At 43.7% G+C, this 13,273-nt stretch overlaps 1 protein-coding gene and 1 non-coding gene across 4 annotated transcripts in view; both read left to right on the top strand.

The window, feature by feature from the left end:
* The window catches only part of LOC144672031 (NACHT, LRR and PYD domains-containing protein 3-like), a 705,001-nt gene that overhangs the window by 462,715 nt on the left and 229,013 nt on the right, over positions 1-13,273 (top strand). The window lies entirely within an intron of this gene.
* On the top strand, positions 5,219-5,292 carry trnai-aau (transfer RNA isoleucine (anticodon AAU)). Its single transcript has one exon. It is a non-coding gene; the product is annotated as a tRNA-Ile (tRNA).

Here is a 13,273-nt window from a genome sequence, read left to right on the forward strand (position 1 = left end):
AGGATATTGCTCTTTATGATACACGAACTAACATAGACATTTATGTTATGAACAGAAATTGCAGGCAACAGAAGTTTGTAAACGTAAACAGTGAGGATGTTAGTATTAAACTTAAAAATAAAATGTCTTAGTAAAATAATGCAGGATCTGGCCAAGGTAGGCTGGGAACAGCCGCTTGTGTGTAAATCTACAGAAGAGTAGTGGGGGGCGTTAAAAAAAGGAAATGGGGAGGGTACAGGCTCAATATGTTCCCTCTACAGTGATAGGAAGGAGCCACAAGCCCAGAGAACCATGGATGGCCAGAGATTTTCAGGATATGATGAGATGTAAAGGAGAGGCTGTTAGCAGGTACAAGGGGAGCAAATCAGCAGAATAATTAGTGGAGTACAGAAAGTGCAGGGTTGAAGCTTAATGAAGCAATTAGGAGAGCAAAGAGGCGGTATGAGAAAGCTCTGGCTGGTAAAAGTGGAAACCCCAAGATATTCTATAATATATCAATGGGAAGAGGATAACCAGGGAAAGAGTAGCGCCCATTAGGGAGCAAAGGGCCAATCTATGGGTGGAGCCAGAGGGCATCGGTAGAGTTTTGAACGAATACTGCACATCCGATTTCACCCAAGAGAATGAGGATGAATGTATGGAGCTCTGGGAGAGAGACTGCGAGGTTCTTAAGCTTTTAGATTTCAGCCAAAGAGGATCTACAATTTACAAGGATACAGTAAACAGAATATGATATTACACCAACTGCTAACTTTAAAAAAAAGTTTGTAAACATTTCTATAAATTGTGGAGATGAAAAAAAAATAATCGTGAGAGTAAACATTGACCCTTTGGACTCAGAGAGACGTGGAATTATAATGGGGAATGGGGATTTGGCTCAAAAGCGATTCGGAATAAACCTGAAACCAAATATCAAGTGAATATATTGAACTTGTGTAAATCTGTACCAGAAAAGAAACATTTCTGGACACATTAATGGGGGTAAGTTGCAAGCAATCTCCTAGACCTTTCCACTTGCAACATGGAGTTTGACAGAAGAGATAGCTGCAATGAAAGCAGATGTATTGGATTCGACCTTTCAGAATTACTTAGAATCCAGAGCAGTTCCCAAGGATTGGAAGGTAACAAACCCAGATGTTTAGGAAGGGGATAAGAAAGAAAACGGGGAACTGTTAGCTTCAAAATCACTGCCAGGCAAAATGAGATTTTCCTTTCTTTTCGGGTTGTGCTAATAGAACACTTGGAAAATCATAATGTTATTCAATAAACTCAACACAAGATTGTGAAGGGGAATTTGATTACGGCGATCTTATCAGCGTTTCTGAGGATGTAATTATGAGGAGGATAAAGGGAACACAATTGAATTAACTAAGTTTGGATTTTCAGAAAGCATCCATTAAAGTATCGTTAGAGGTTCTTACACAAACTTAGGAATTATGGGATTTGACGTCAATACTAGCATGGAAAATGAATTGGCTAATGGACAGACAACGGAGAGTAGGAAGAAAAGTGACATTTTCACCTTGGCAGGCTGTAATTAGTGGGCTGCCGGATGGATGAATACTTCGGTCTCAGCTATGTACATTCGATATTAATGGCTGAGATGATGGAACTTAGTTCGAAGTGTAGGATAAAGATGTTTCCCACAGCAAGAGTTCATGTGAGACTGGAAAACAGCACCACCACAGTGTGATCTAAAGAGTCACATAACAGTAGACCTGGGATAGACAGGTTCGGGCATCGGAAAGACGTGAACTAGAGGCTCGTGTAGAAAACTGCATGGAAATAGCTCTTAGCCTGGGCTATACTGGTGCCTATGTATATTGCCGTGTGTTACCAATAAACAGTGACTGTTCAACAGTTGAACTTTCTTCGTAAGACCAATGGACAAAACCCTTATAACTTGGGAGCAACTAATGACCGAACCCAGAACTCAAGACAAGCTGGGAAAAGACCCCAAAATCTGAGAAACTAAAGGAACCACATCCTGACCTGACTAATTCACCAGAACTGAAGAGCACAGGTGGAGATCGCCTAAGAAGAAACCCCATTGCAGAATTGGAGGCTCAAGGGCAGAAGAGAAATCCACTGTGTAGCTGAAGGACTCCAGCAGAGCCCGTCGCGGGCATTGTGAATCCCCATCCAATACAGAGTCAGATAACCGAGCCAGATCGCAAGGGCGAGCAAGCTAAATAATATTTAAAAATCGGTACAAAGGCTGAACGGGTCTTTAAAAGTATTGAGGGCATTAATCAGGCAGAACAGTCCATTTCTTCAATCACCGCCCCCAGCCCAAGTCCAGAGTCGGCGGCCTAGAACCGTTGAAATAAAAACGTTTGACGCCTCAGTGAAAGCCGGAAATCACCTTTGATGAATTGAAGACTTTACTCTGGGAAATTCGCGAGAAGACCCAATTCGATTGAAAGACTTGCTGCAAAGAAAATAGATCACTTTGAGGTCGGGTCCGACATCGCCGCTGGAGCTCGCCAAAACCCAAAATACGCGGGGTGAAGTGAACTAAACGGTTTCTGCAGAGTCATCTTTAAAAGTGCAACAGCAAGTAAATCTGAACTCCCCTCTGCTGAAGGAAAAACAGCCATGGATAATAAAGCAGAGCTAACAGCTCGATCTTTGCTGATCCAAGGGGCAAATCAGGCGCAGAATTGGTGGCGTTGGCGGGCATTTTTCAAAGATATCCGATAGCTTTAGGGTTAGATAAGGAGAAACAGGCTGAACAACTGAAAACACTTTTGTAATCAGAAGGTCCGATAACCGATGACGTCATTGTGAGCCAAGGAATAAATGAATCTCCGGGTAAATTTGAAGCTGTTCTGAAATCTTTCGATACCTATTTTAATTTAAGAAGGAATAAAATTTTAGTCCGAGGAAAGTTCAACAACAAGTCCAACAACCTGGAGAGCCCATTGGCCTCCTGGACCTGGTGGTGTCCGATAACGGCCCGCAATTCACTAGTGAAGTCTTCACTCAATTCACCATCCATTACGGATTTCAGCAACTTAACCGCTCCCCAAATTTTCCACAATCAAATGGTGAGGCGGAAAGAGGCGGCCCACCGTTAAACCCCCTTTTGAGATATAGAAAATACGTCCCATAGACGCTTTGAACACTGAGATCGAACTTGCCTCAGTGCAACAGGCAGGAGCTGAGCAATGTCCCGCATAATCTGAGTAGAACTTATTTCTCCTAGTTTCTGTTACCGAGCTGAAACTGTTTACATTTCGGCATATTGTATTCCACCTACCCTGTTCTTTCCCACACCCTCTGCCCATCCATATCCCTCTGCAAATTTTCTGCGTTATCTCCAACATACACTTTCCCTCCATTTTTCATCGTCAGTAAACTTGGATAATTTGTGCTGTAAGAGTTCTGTTCAGTAGGTCTCACAAAGATGTTCAGAGGCTTGTAATGTTGAACAATAACTGTTTGTTGGCAATACATAACTCTGTATGTGTGCTTACGTGCCTGTGTGTTTTTGTGTGGTTGTGGGCAAACTATAGGCCAGACTAAGAGCTATCTTCATGCTGACATCTACTCAAGTCTCCTGACCATGCCTGTCCCATGCCCTAACCTGTCTATCTTAGGTATACTGTCATGTCACTCTTTCTATCACGCTGTGGGCAGTGCTGTTCTCCAATCTCACATTAACTCTTGCTATGCCGAACATACTCGCAGTACCGTTCCCTCCACTCTTAACCCAACATAATTGCAGTAAAATATTTTTTTACAGCTACCCTTTCTCCTTCTTCAAGCCCATAACTTTATAAATCCAGACAGTCTGGAGGCCTGACAATTCTACCAGATCTTGTTCTGGTCACATCTGGAGGGTTGTAGGCCCAGTTGTTTTGGGCAAGCTTTATTGCTTTGGAGTTGAAAAATCAGAGTATCCTTTCTTTCTGGCACATTTTTTAATTGATTCATGGGATTTGGCAGGCGGCTGGCTAGGCCGGTGTTTATTACCCATCACCAATTTCCCTTGATAAGGTGGTGCTGAGTTGCTTTATTGAACCGCTGCAATGGATGTGATGTAGGTACACCCACTTGACTGTGTCTACCTGATTAACTTAAAAGTACGACAGGAGGTTCTACTCAACAGATGAGGAGGAGAATCCTGTTCCGGCGGATTGTACCTTCTGGAGTATATAACAGGTATGATCTTGCTCGATCTTCACCTCCCCAGTCTATGATGCCCGCTCTTTCAAGGTGCCTGGTCCAAACCTTGTCACTTCTGTTTAACTGGAGCAGGTTCTTGGTGCAGTACCTCCTACTGTAGGCAGAACAGTGCATTCTCGGTCCTGAACTTCCTTCTGATCCCTGACTGGCAATACCGTCCCCGTCTAATTCCAACCAATCTCGAACGCTTCGTTATGAAGACAGCCAGAAGAGGGTAAACCCGAGGCAAAACAAGATTGAGCTCCCCCCACAATGTTGTTCTGAGGCTTGTGAAGCGGCGCTGCTGTATGACTATTAATCAGGTAAATACATCAATCACATGGCAGTTGCCCTGTTACTTACCGCTTTCCCAACTTGCTCTGATCGCCTCAAGTCATCGATTGAGGGCCAGGCGGAAATATATTTCAGTTCCCTGACATTGCAACTCCCGCGAATAATAGCACCAAATATAAATTTCAACAGGCACTCGGTAATTTCTTGTTGAAGCCCCCGTCGTGAGTTTTCCCGATTGTGAGCAACTTCCTCCTAATTCGCCATGAAATCCACACGCTGCAATTCCAACATCCTAGAGATAGAGCAACATTTCCACACTATTTTTACTTCAGTGTTTGAAGTGCTTATATATTTTATATAATTTAGCATCGTTCCGAAGGCAATTTTGAATGAGCAACTTGCACTGGTCATGCGCGATATGCCCACACCCCATGAAATAAATAGAAAAGAGATTGCATAGATACCAGCCTATTGATGACGGGAGATTTTGCAGTTTAAGGTTTGCTTTGGACAGAATCTTTTCATCATTGACAAGAAGGAGAACGTATCTGTTGCTGAACAGCTTTGTGAAGATCGGATCATTCAGCAGCTCTGGGAGAAACATACACTCACAGCTCGCTGGTAACCTGAACTTTCAACTGGGCAAATCCGAGATTTCCAGCCTGTGCGTGATCAATCAGCGAGGAAATTGCGGAATCCTCCACTCACTGCCCGTTAAATTTAAAAACCAGATACTAGGGAAATTGCACCAGGTGGCCGGTTAGCTCAGATGGTTAGAGCGTGGTGCTAATAACGCCAAGGTCGCGGGTTCGATCCCCGTACGGGCCAACGTATTTTATTCGACTTAGAAGTAATTAAATCCCGGACCCGGTTCAGTTGTTATTCCTCCGCTGTCACATGGAAAGAGCGTTTCGAAAAGTTCTTCTGCAGCGTTGCAGGCTGTGTTTTTTTTCCATCCATGCTTCTTGCTTCTTGAACATTTCTGCCACTAGTTCTGACAAATCCGTCCTTTTAACAATTCTGTGCCACAAAGTTGTTGGCGACAAGACAACAAAGCTTTGCTACTGTACAACGGAACACTTGCAAAAGACGCTCTGCTCAGCATCTCTGGGGCAAATTTATCTTTACAGCTCCCGGGTAACCTGAAGCTTTGACTGGGCAAAAACGAGAGTTCCAGCCTGTGCGGGATCAGTCAGGGAAGGAAGAATGCTGAATTCTCCACTCACTGTTACACTGAATTTGAAAAGCATTTGATCAAACTAGGAAACGTGCAGCTTGGCGACCAGTTAGCTCCGAGATAAAGGCAAAATGCTGCGGATGCTGGGAATCTGGAACAGAAACAAAACATGCTGGAAAAACCTCTTCAGAGTCATACGGACTCGAAATGTTAACTCTGTCTTTCCCTCCACAGATGTTGTCAGACCTGCTGAGTTTTCCCGGCACTTTCTGTTTTTGATCAGTTCGCTCCAATGGTTAGAGGATGGTGCTAATAGCGTTAAAGCTCACGGGTTCGATCCCCATTGAACAACGAGACATGGGAGATGTATGGTAATTCTGTCCCTATTCCAGTTCAGTTGCAGTCCTTCTACTGTTCCATTGTTCGAGGTTCAGTGGTAATTCCTATACTGTCACATCGGAATGGGATTTCGGATAGGACCGTGTTCTCCTGCGGCATCGCAGGTTGAGCCTTTTTCTCTTCCACACTTCTTGCCTTTGGAAAATTTCTGCCTCTTGTCCTGACAAATCCGTCCTTCTTTTCACATTTCTGTGCAATAAACCTGTCAACATCATGGCAACAAATATTTTCTCCTGTACAGCGGAACACTTGCAGACGAGCAGTGACATCGCTGTTAACTGTGCCCATGCCTGCCGTTCGCTGCAATGCTGCAGGCAAATTCACTCGAGACAACTTGCAAGCGACAGCGCAACCAATCATACTAGCCTACCATAAAGTGATTGTATTGAAGCTATCAACAGTCTCTACACGACAACAATAACTCGCTTCACAACAATTTCACGCAAATACTGCATCTGTCAGCAAAGTCTATCCATTATCAAATTTCTCAACAGTCAATCAGCTGCTGGCGAGGCCAAAAAAACATTTGCTGCTTCGAGATGTCTTTTAAAAAAGCAGCACAATATACTCCTAATGTGTTGCTAATTATTCTCCAACATGACCGGAACGAAGTAAAATACTGAACCGCGCAACGCCTACTTCATTGCTGAGCTACTTGTAAGCGACGGATAAACTAGGTCGCTGAGAAACCAATGTTTTCCCGTCTAACTTGTGGTAATTCCAATCTCTCTCAGACAATTTAGCCACGAAATCACCCAGCAGAGGGTAAACCCAACGCAAAATTACTGTGAGCTCTCCCCACGGTTTAGTAGTTTTGCTGTATGACTGTTACTGGGATAGATTTATAAATCACCGAGGGCAGTCGGCCTGTTATTTGTTCTCTCATTTACTGGTTCCGCAACTTGCTCCAATCGCCTAAAGCCGCTGATTGAGAGCCAGGTGGAAATATCTTTCAGTTTCCTGCACTTGCAACTTCCCCGGCTTTTACTGCCAAATTTAAAATTCAACAGGCACTCGCTCATTTCTCGCTAAAGATCCCCTCATAATTTGTAAACACTGTGACCGTCTTACTTCTCATTCGCAATTCAGTCCCAATTCCAAGCTTCACTTGCATCATCCTGAGGACAGGGCAACATCTCAAAACGAATTTTACTTCAATGTTTGAAGTGCTTTCACTTTGTAAATTTTGCAATCCTTCTCAAGGCAATTTCGGATGAGCAACTTATACTGGTCGTGGAGGCATATCCATATCTCATGTAATAAATAGAAAAAGAGAGATTGGATAAGATATCAGCCTGTTGAGGGCGAGAAGTTTTTCAGCTTGAGGTTTGCTTTCGGCGGAATATTTTGAACATTCAGAAGGGGAGCGCTGATGTTGCTGAACAGCTTTGTGAAGATCGGGACAATGAGGCAGCTCTGGGGAAAACTCATTCCCTTCCAGCTCGCTGGTAACCTGAAGCTTTCAATTTACAAATACGATAGTTCCAACGTTCCGGCTGGTGCGCGGTCAGTCAGCAAGGACTGAGTGTCGATGGTCCTTGGGTCGTTCTTCGGTACCATTCCAGACACAGAATCCGAGTGACCCCCGCCCCCCTGCTGCCTTGATACTGTCTCAAAGAAGTGTACTGGAAGGATGTTTAGCGTATATTGTTTTCATGCTTTGAAAAAAGTGTCTGCATGTATGATAGGAAAGAATCAAGGTTCATAATTCTCAGTCGGAGCACATCTGAACATTCCCTCTACATACTGTGATATTTATCTGACTGTCGCTATCACTGATCTCGTTTCCCTCTTTCTTACGGCGAACCTATTGACAATCATAATTCTCACCAGAAGAAACTGCGGCCTTTCCAAATGTATCTCTGTCTATATGGTGTCTGGAAACAGCAGATCTACTGATCATATTCTTCATATATTAGAATAGCAAACTTTCAGCACAATCTTTACACATTCATTCCTCTCCAACACTGTCATTGTTATGGCAGCACCAAACTTTAAGTTGAGCAGGCACTCCCTCATTTCGCGCTGAAACACCCATCATAAGTTGGCACTGAAGTGGCCACCTTACTTCTCATTCGCAATTTAGCTCCATTTCCAATCTTCAATTGTCACTGTCACTCTCAGCGATATATGGCCAGAATTTTAAAGCAAAGTATGTCACTGTGAAAACTGCTACAGTGAGCATAACAGCGGTCTCTGTGCTGATCTATTGGGAGAATATGCCATTTTGATTTGCTTAGGAACACAAATGTTCATTTCTCGGCAACTGAACAAACTGCAAAAACGGGTGATCAACAAACTGATCATTAACAATGTTCACTATGGTCCCCGCCCCGGCGCGGATTTTTTTTGCATCGATCTCCGGGGTAGCGGAATTTTCGTTGTATTTTATCTCCATTTCTCAATTTTATTTTATATTTTATTATTTAATTGTTTGACAATCAGACACATGTTAACAGCTACCAGAGGCCGCAGGGGACTCCGGGCTCACAATAGCAAGAATCAGAATGACACAGAGGTGGGAAACAGAATAAAACCCTTTATTTGCCTGTTCACTATATCAGGCAGTTCTATGATGCTGTGGGTGAAGCTGCTGTCTGTTCTACAACTATCAGCTTAGCCGTTAATTACCGACCCGATTTTACATCCCTGGCATACATCGCCTCTCAAACTGGTTATATGTTGATTTATTTGAGTTCCTGTCCAAAAACTTGTGTCTATGCAGCTACACAAGTTGTTACCATCCTTTCACGCAGATAAACCGTATGATAAACCGCGTTAATGCTCTTGAGCTGAAAATCCTGCTTTTCCTCCCAAACATTTCAGGTTCTTTGTTAAAATACATTTCAACCAGTTTCCTGAACACCTGTTTTTGCAGTTCGTTCTGTTTCTAGCAAATCTACATTATCTAATTGATCTGGATAAATTATTTGTGTTTCCAAGTTTCGGGTCAATGGGTTTAATTTAATGCATTCTCAAGTCAGGGAGCTGATGCGAGAAGATAATCATTTTAATCATGGGGAGGCTGCGAGCAGTGTTTGAATGTTCACTCCGAACCGCACACACAACACTCAGTACAATACCTTAACCACTCGGTCGCCACAGCTCGACAAACGCAGCCTCGTTACTTGTCGATACAAAATGTCAGGCATAATGTAATGTACAAAACATCAGACAATTGTCTGGAATCAGTTATTCATCACCTTCACCTCATGAGCCCTTTTCTAATCTCTCAGCCAATGTCGAAACAAAACTCGTGAATCGCGGAATCCTATCATTCAGAAGGAAGCCTGTCGGCCCATGAGTCTGTCCCTGCTCTTTGATAGATCTGTCAATAATGTTCCACAATCCAGCTTTTCCCCATTACCCTATAAATTAGTTCCATTGAAATCCCGATTGAATCTGATTTCACCTTCCTTTCAGGTGGAAAAACAAAGTCGCGTGAAAGCTGGAAATATATAAAAAAAACAGAACTGCCAAAGAAAGAAATACAACAAATGTTTGCGATGCCTCTTTGTGGACAGTGAAGGCGGCTGCGGGAAGCATGTCAAACCAAGCCCGGGTACCTCCGTCGGTAGAGCATCGGACTTTTATCCTGAGGGTCCAGGTTTCCATCGCTGTTTGGGCGTTGCCTTTTTGGCTCAAGGTGTTCACTCCCAGCAAAACGGCAACAAAACGAGTCAAGGAGGTTGAATTCTTCAAGGAGAACTGAAGAAAGGGAGAACTCTTGGATTTGCAGAAAAGACCCAACATCTTGTAATTGTGGTAGCTTCCATCGATTTTAGAATTGTTTCCGGATTTCCAGCTACTCTTCCTGATTTTTCCCTTGGTTGGGACGATCGCTGTGGATCAGAGGCAAAAACAGGTCAAGATTCAACCCCATTCTTACTGGCGGGAGAAGCAGTTTTTTCCGTGTTTAACCTAACAAATCACTTTAACAGGTTTTAAACCTTCATTCTTCTATACTCAAGGAAATAGAAAAGTTTGGAAGTCCTGAAAAGGGTGGGGGGTGGGGGGCGGTGATATGCAGGGATCAGGAAGAAGGCGAAGGATTGACACTGGGTGAAGTTCTCCTTCTGAAAGCCAGCACAGACAGGATGGGCCAAATGGCCTTCTGTGCTGTGCCCATTCTATGATTATATTTTAAATGTCAGTGTGTAGGCCGTGAGGTTAAGGTCACTATGAGATTCTTTCAACTGAGACTTGGACAGGACCCCAGCTTAGGGTTGCCGTGAGGTTTGGAATACATCGACAGCTTTTACTATTTTTCGTTCTTGGGTGAGAGAATTGCTGGCAAGGCCAACATTAATTTTTGGAGCCTTCTTCTCCACTGTGCGTGCAAGCTCTGCACAACTTAAATCTGATCCTTTGATTGTGGGATCACATCGAAAGCGATTGCCTGTGAGGACAGGAGACAATAGGCACAAAAACCAAGTGTTGTAATGGGAATGAGGAGAACAGGATTTGTAGAAGGCACTAGTTGAGTCTCAGTTGTTGTATCCCGTCTGGCTCTGGCGCTGCTCTTTAGGAAGGATGTGGTGATGTGAAGGATGTTGGAAAGAGGGCAGGAAAGATTCACGAGAATACTCCTGGAATGAGGAACTTCAGTTATGATGGTAGATTGGAGAACTTAGGACTGTTTTCCTGGGAGAAAAGAAGGCTGAGAGGAGATTTGATAGAAGGATTGAAAATCACGAGGTGCCTGGTCAGAAGAGACAGGGAGAAAGTGTTACCGTTCGTGAAAGTTTCAAGACTGAGAGGGTAGAGATTTAAAGTAGTTCGTTAAAAAAAAAACAAAAGGGACACGAGGAAAAACTTTACTTTTCCTGCAAAAAGTGGTTAAGGCCTGGAATGCACTGCCTGAGAGTGTGCTGGAGGCAGGTTCAAAGGAAGCATTAAAAAGAGAGTTACACTGTTATCTGGATTTAAATCCGTGCCTCTGGCCATGGGTCCTACGATCCAAGTCATAGGAAATAACTTTCTAAAAAACATTATCAAATTCTTCCTGCAATCATGATTATGGGTTTCGGTAAAGGGGCTGTCAGTCGGTAAAATGTAGGGACTGAGCTGGGGTTTAGTGTCTGGATTTCTAGAGGGTTAGGAGGGAGTTCAAGAAGCAAACAAAGTTCCAGAGGGGGAAAACTGAAAGTTTGGCGAGGAGGAAAAGCGAGGAATATGAATGGCGTTCACCATCTTTCAAATTTTATTCAATGAAGGACCCAAAGGGAAAATCATCCCTGTGACAAGGATCTGCTGATTAGTGCAGTGACCGGAAAATAGAACTGAAATTAGCAGAATTCTGGTCTTTATTGAGGGAGGGGAAACGGGGTAAGCAAGGAAACAAAAGATGGTGGATTCTGAATAGCTGCCGTCAAAAAGCAAAGGAAATGAAGGAAAAAAGTAAATTTTAAAAATGAACAAAATGGTGGCAGAGATTAAAATGTAAATTACTCTGTCATGTTACGGTCACAGTTTACAAGATGCACGTTTATTGTCAGATTATTAATGAATTCTGCGTGTATATTCATTACCAAATTGAGCACAGCCCGGTTCCTCTCGGTTTTAAAGTATATTTTTTCAGCAAACTGTCCTCGATTCAATGTACCAAACCACTGATTTCACAGAAATTCCGATTCAGCCCAGTTGAGGTGAAAGAGCCAGTTTCTGTGTTAACGCACACACGGAAATGTCGCCTGACTGTGGGTTCAGGGCCCTTCTTTTCAACGTGCGCTCGTATCCCGGGATCTCTGAAAGCAACCGCAGATTCTTGACTCTGTCTTTATACAATCTTTATCAGCATCTGTCTCCCATATACCAACCAAATTCAAATTCTGTTTCCAATTTCACAACATTCCCAAATGTGCGCAACTGTGTCAACTTTTTGTAATCAGGTAAAAGACAAACTAAAAACTATTTTAATCTTTGTTTTTTCCAATCCTTTGGTATTTTTCTCAGCTTTGCCCAAAAGTTTTTTTTTTGCTCTTTCATCAGACACATTTCCAAATGCCTGTAATATTACTGGAAATAAAATTAAAACAGTTAGTTTTCACTGGTAGAGAAAAGCTTCAACCTTGTTAGACCAATAAGAGTAAAAGCGGGTGAAGCTTCCCACAGCTTGTGAGCTGCAATAAAATAGGCCTGAATTTGATGCTCTGTGTCTGGCTGGTTTGTCTGCAGTTGGCCGGGCAGGGGAAGGGGGGCGGGAAGGAGTGGGGAGGGGGTGGTTGACTGTTAAATATCACGGACAGGCTTCCCACTGCATTCACGCCTGCCCGATCTCTCAGCAATTTAATGCTGGGGTGGACGAGGTCTCAGATGGGCTGCCCACCCCTACAACAATTGAAAAGCATAGGAAATAGGAGCAGGACTGGGTCATTCGGCCCTTCGAGCCTGCTCCGCCATTCAGTATGATCATGGCTGATCCTCTATCTCAACGCCATCCTCCCGCTCTCTCCCCAGAACACTTGACGCCTGAAGAGCCCAGAACTCTATCAATTTCCTACTTAAATATATTCCCTTAATGGCCCTTTCCTGCCCAGCCTCAATTTTTAATCTGGCAGGAGGACTCCCCGAGTCTGGAGGAAGCCCGACAATGATCCAGTTCAGGCCTTGGGCGAGGGATGGGGGCGGAGTGAAGGTTCCTCCATCAGGGGTGGGTATGGTGCTGTAGTGGTATTGTCGCTGGACTAGTAATCCCTATTCCTAGGCTACTGCTCAGGGGATATGGGTGCAAATCCCACCACAGCTGCTGGTGGAGTTTGAATTTACTTAAACAAATTCTGGAATAGAAACTAGTCTCAGTGATGGTGACTATGAAACCATTGTCAATTGTTGTAAAGACCCATCTTGTGCACAAATGTCCTTTAGGGAAGGAAATCTGTCATCCGTCATCCTTACCTGGTCTGGCCTACATGTGACTCCAAACTCCTACATTACTCCAGAGTAATGTGGTTGACTCTTAAATGCCCTCGGATTAACAGGAAGAGTCCCAATCAGACAGCTCACAGGCAAGAAAGAAGCAGAGAGTTCCTATTTACGGCCTACTGTCATCCCCAAGACACCGGGAAAGAACAACCCAGAATGTGGAAACAGGAAAAGCCTGTCCAGCTCCCTTCACCCATTTAATAAGGAAAGTCCCCGAGTCAGGACTTCCATAGGATCCCAACACACATCTTCTCACAAACGCCCCATTTCTGACCATCCGGAGACAAGAAGATTTGGGGCCATGGTATT

Source organism: Cetorhinus maximus, chromosome 35 (assembly GCF_964194155.1).
Source record: "Cetorhinus maximus chromosome 35, sCetMax3.hap1.1, whole genome shotgun sequence".
Taxonomy (NCBI): Eukaryota; Metazoa; Chordata; class Chondrichthyes; order Lamniformes; family Cetorhinidae; genus Cetorhinus; species Cetorhinus maximus.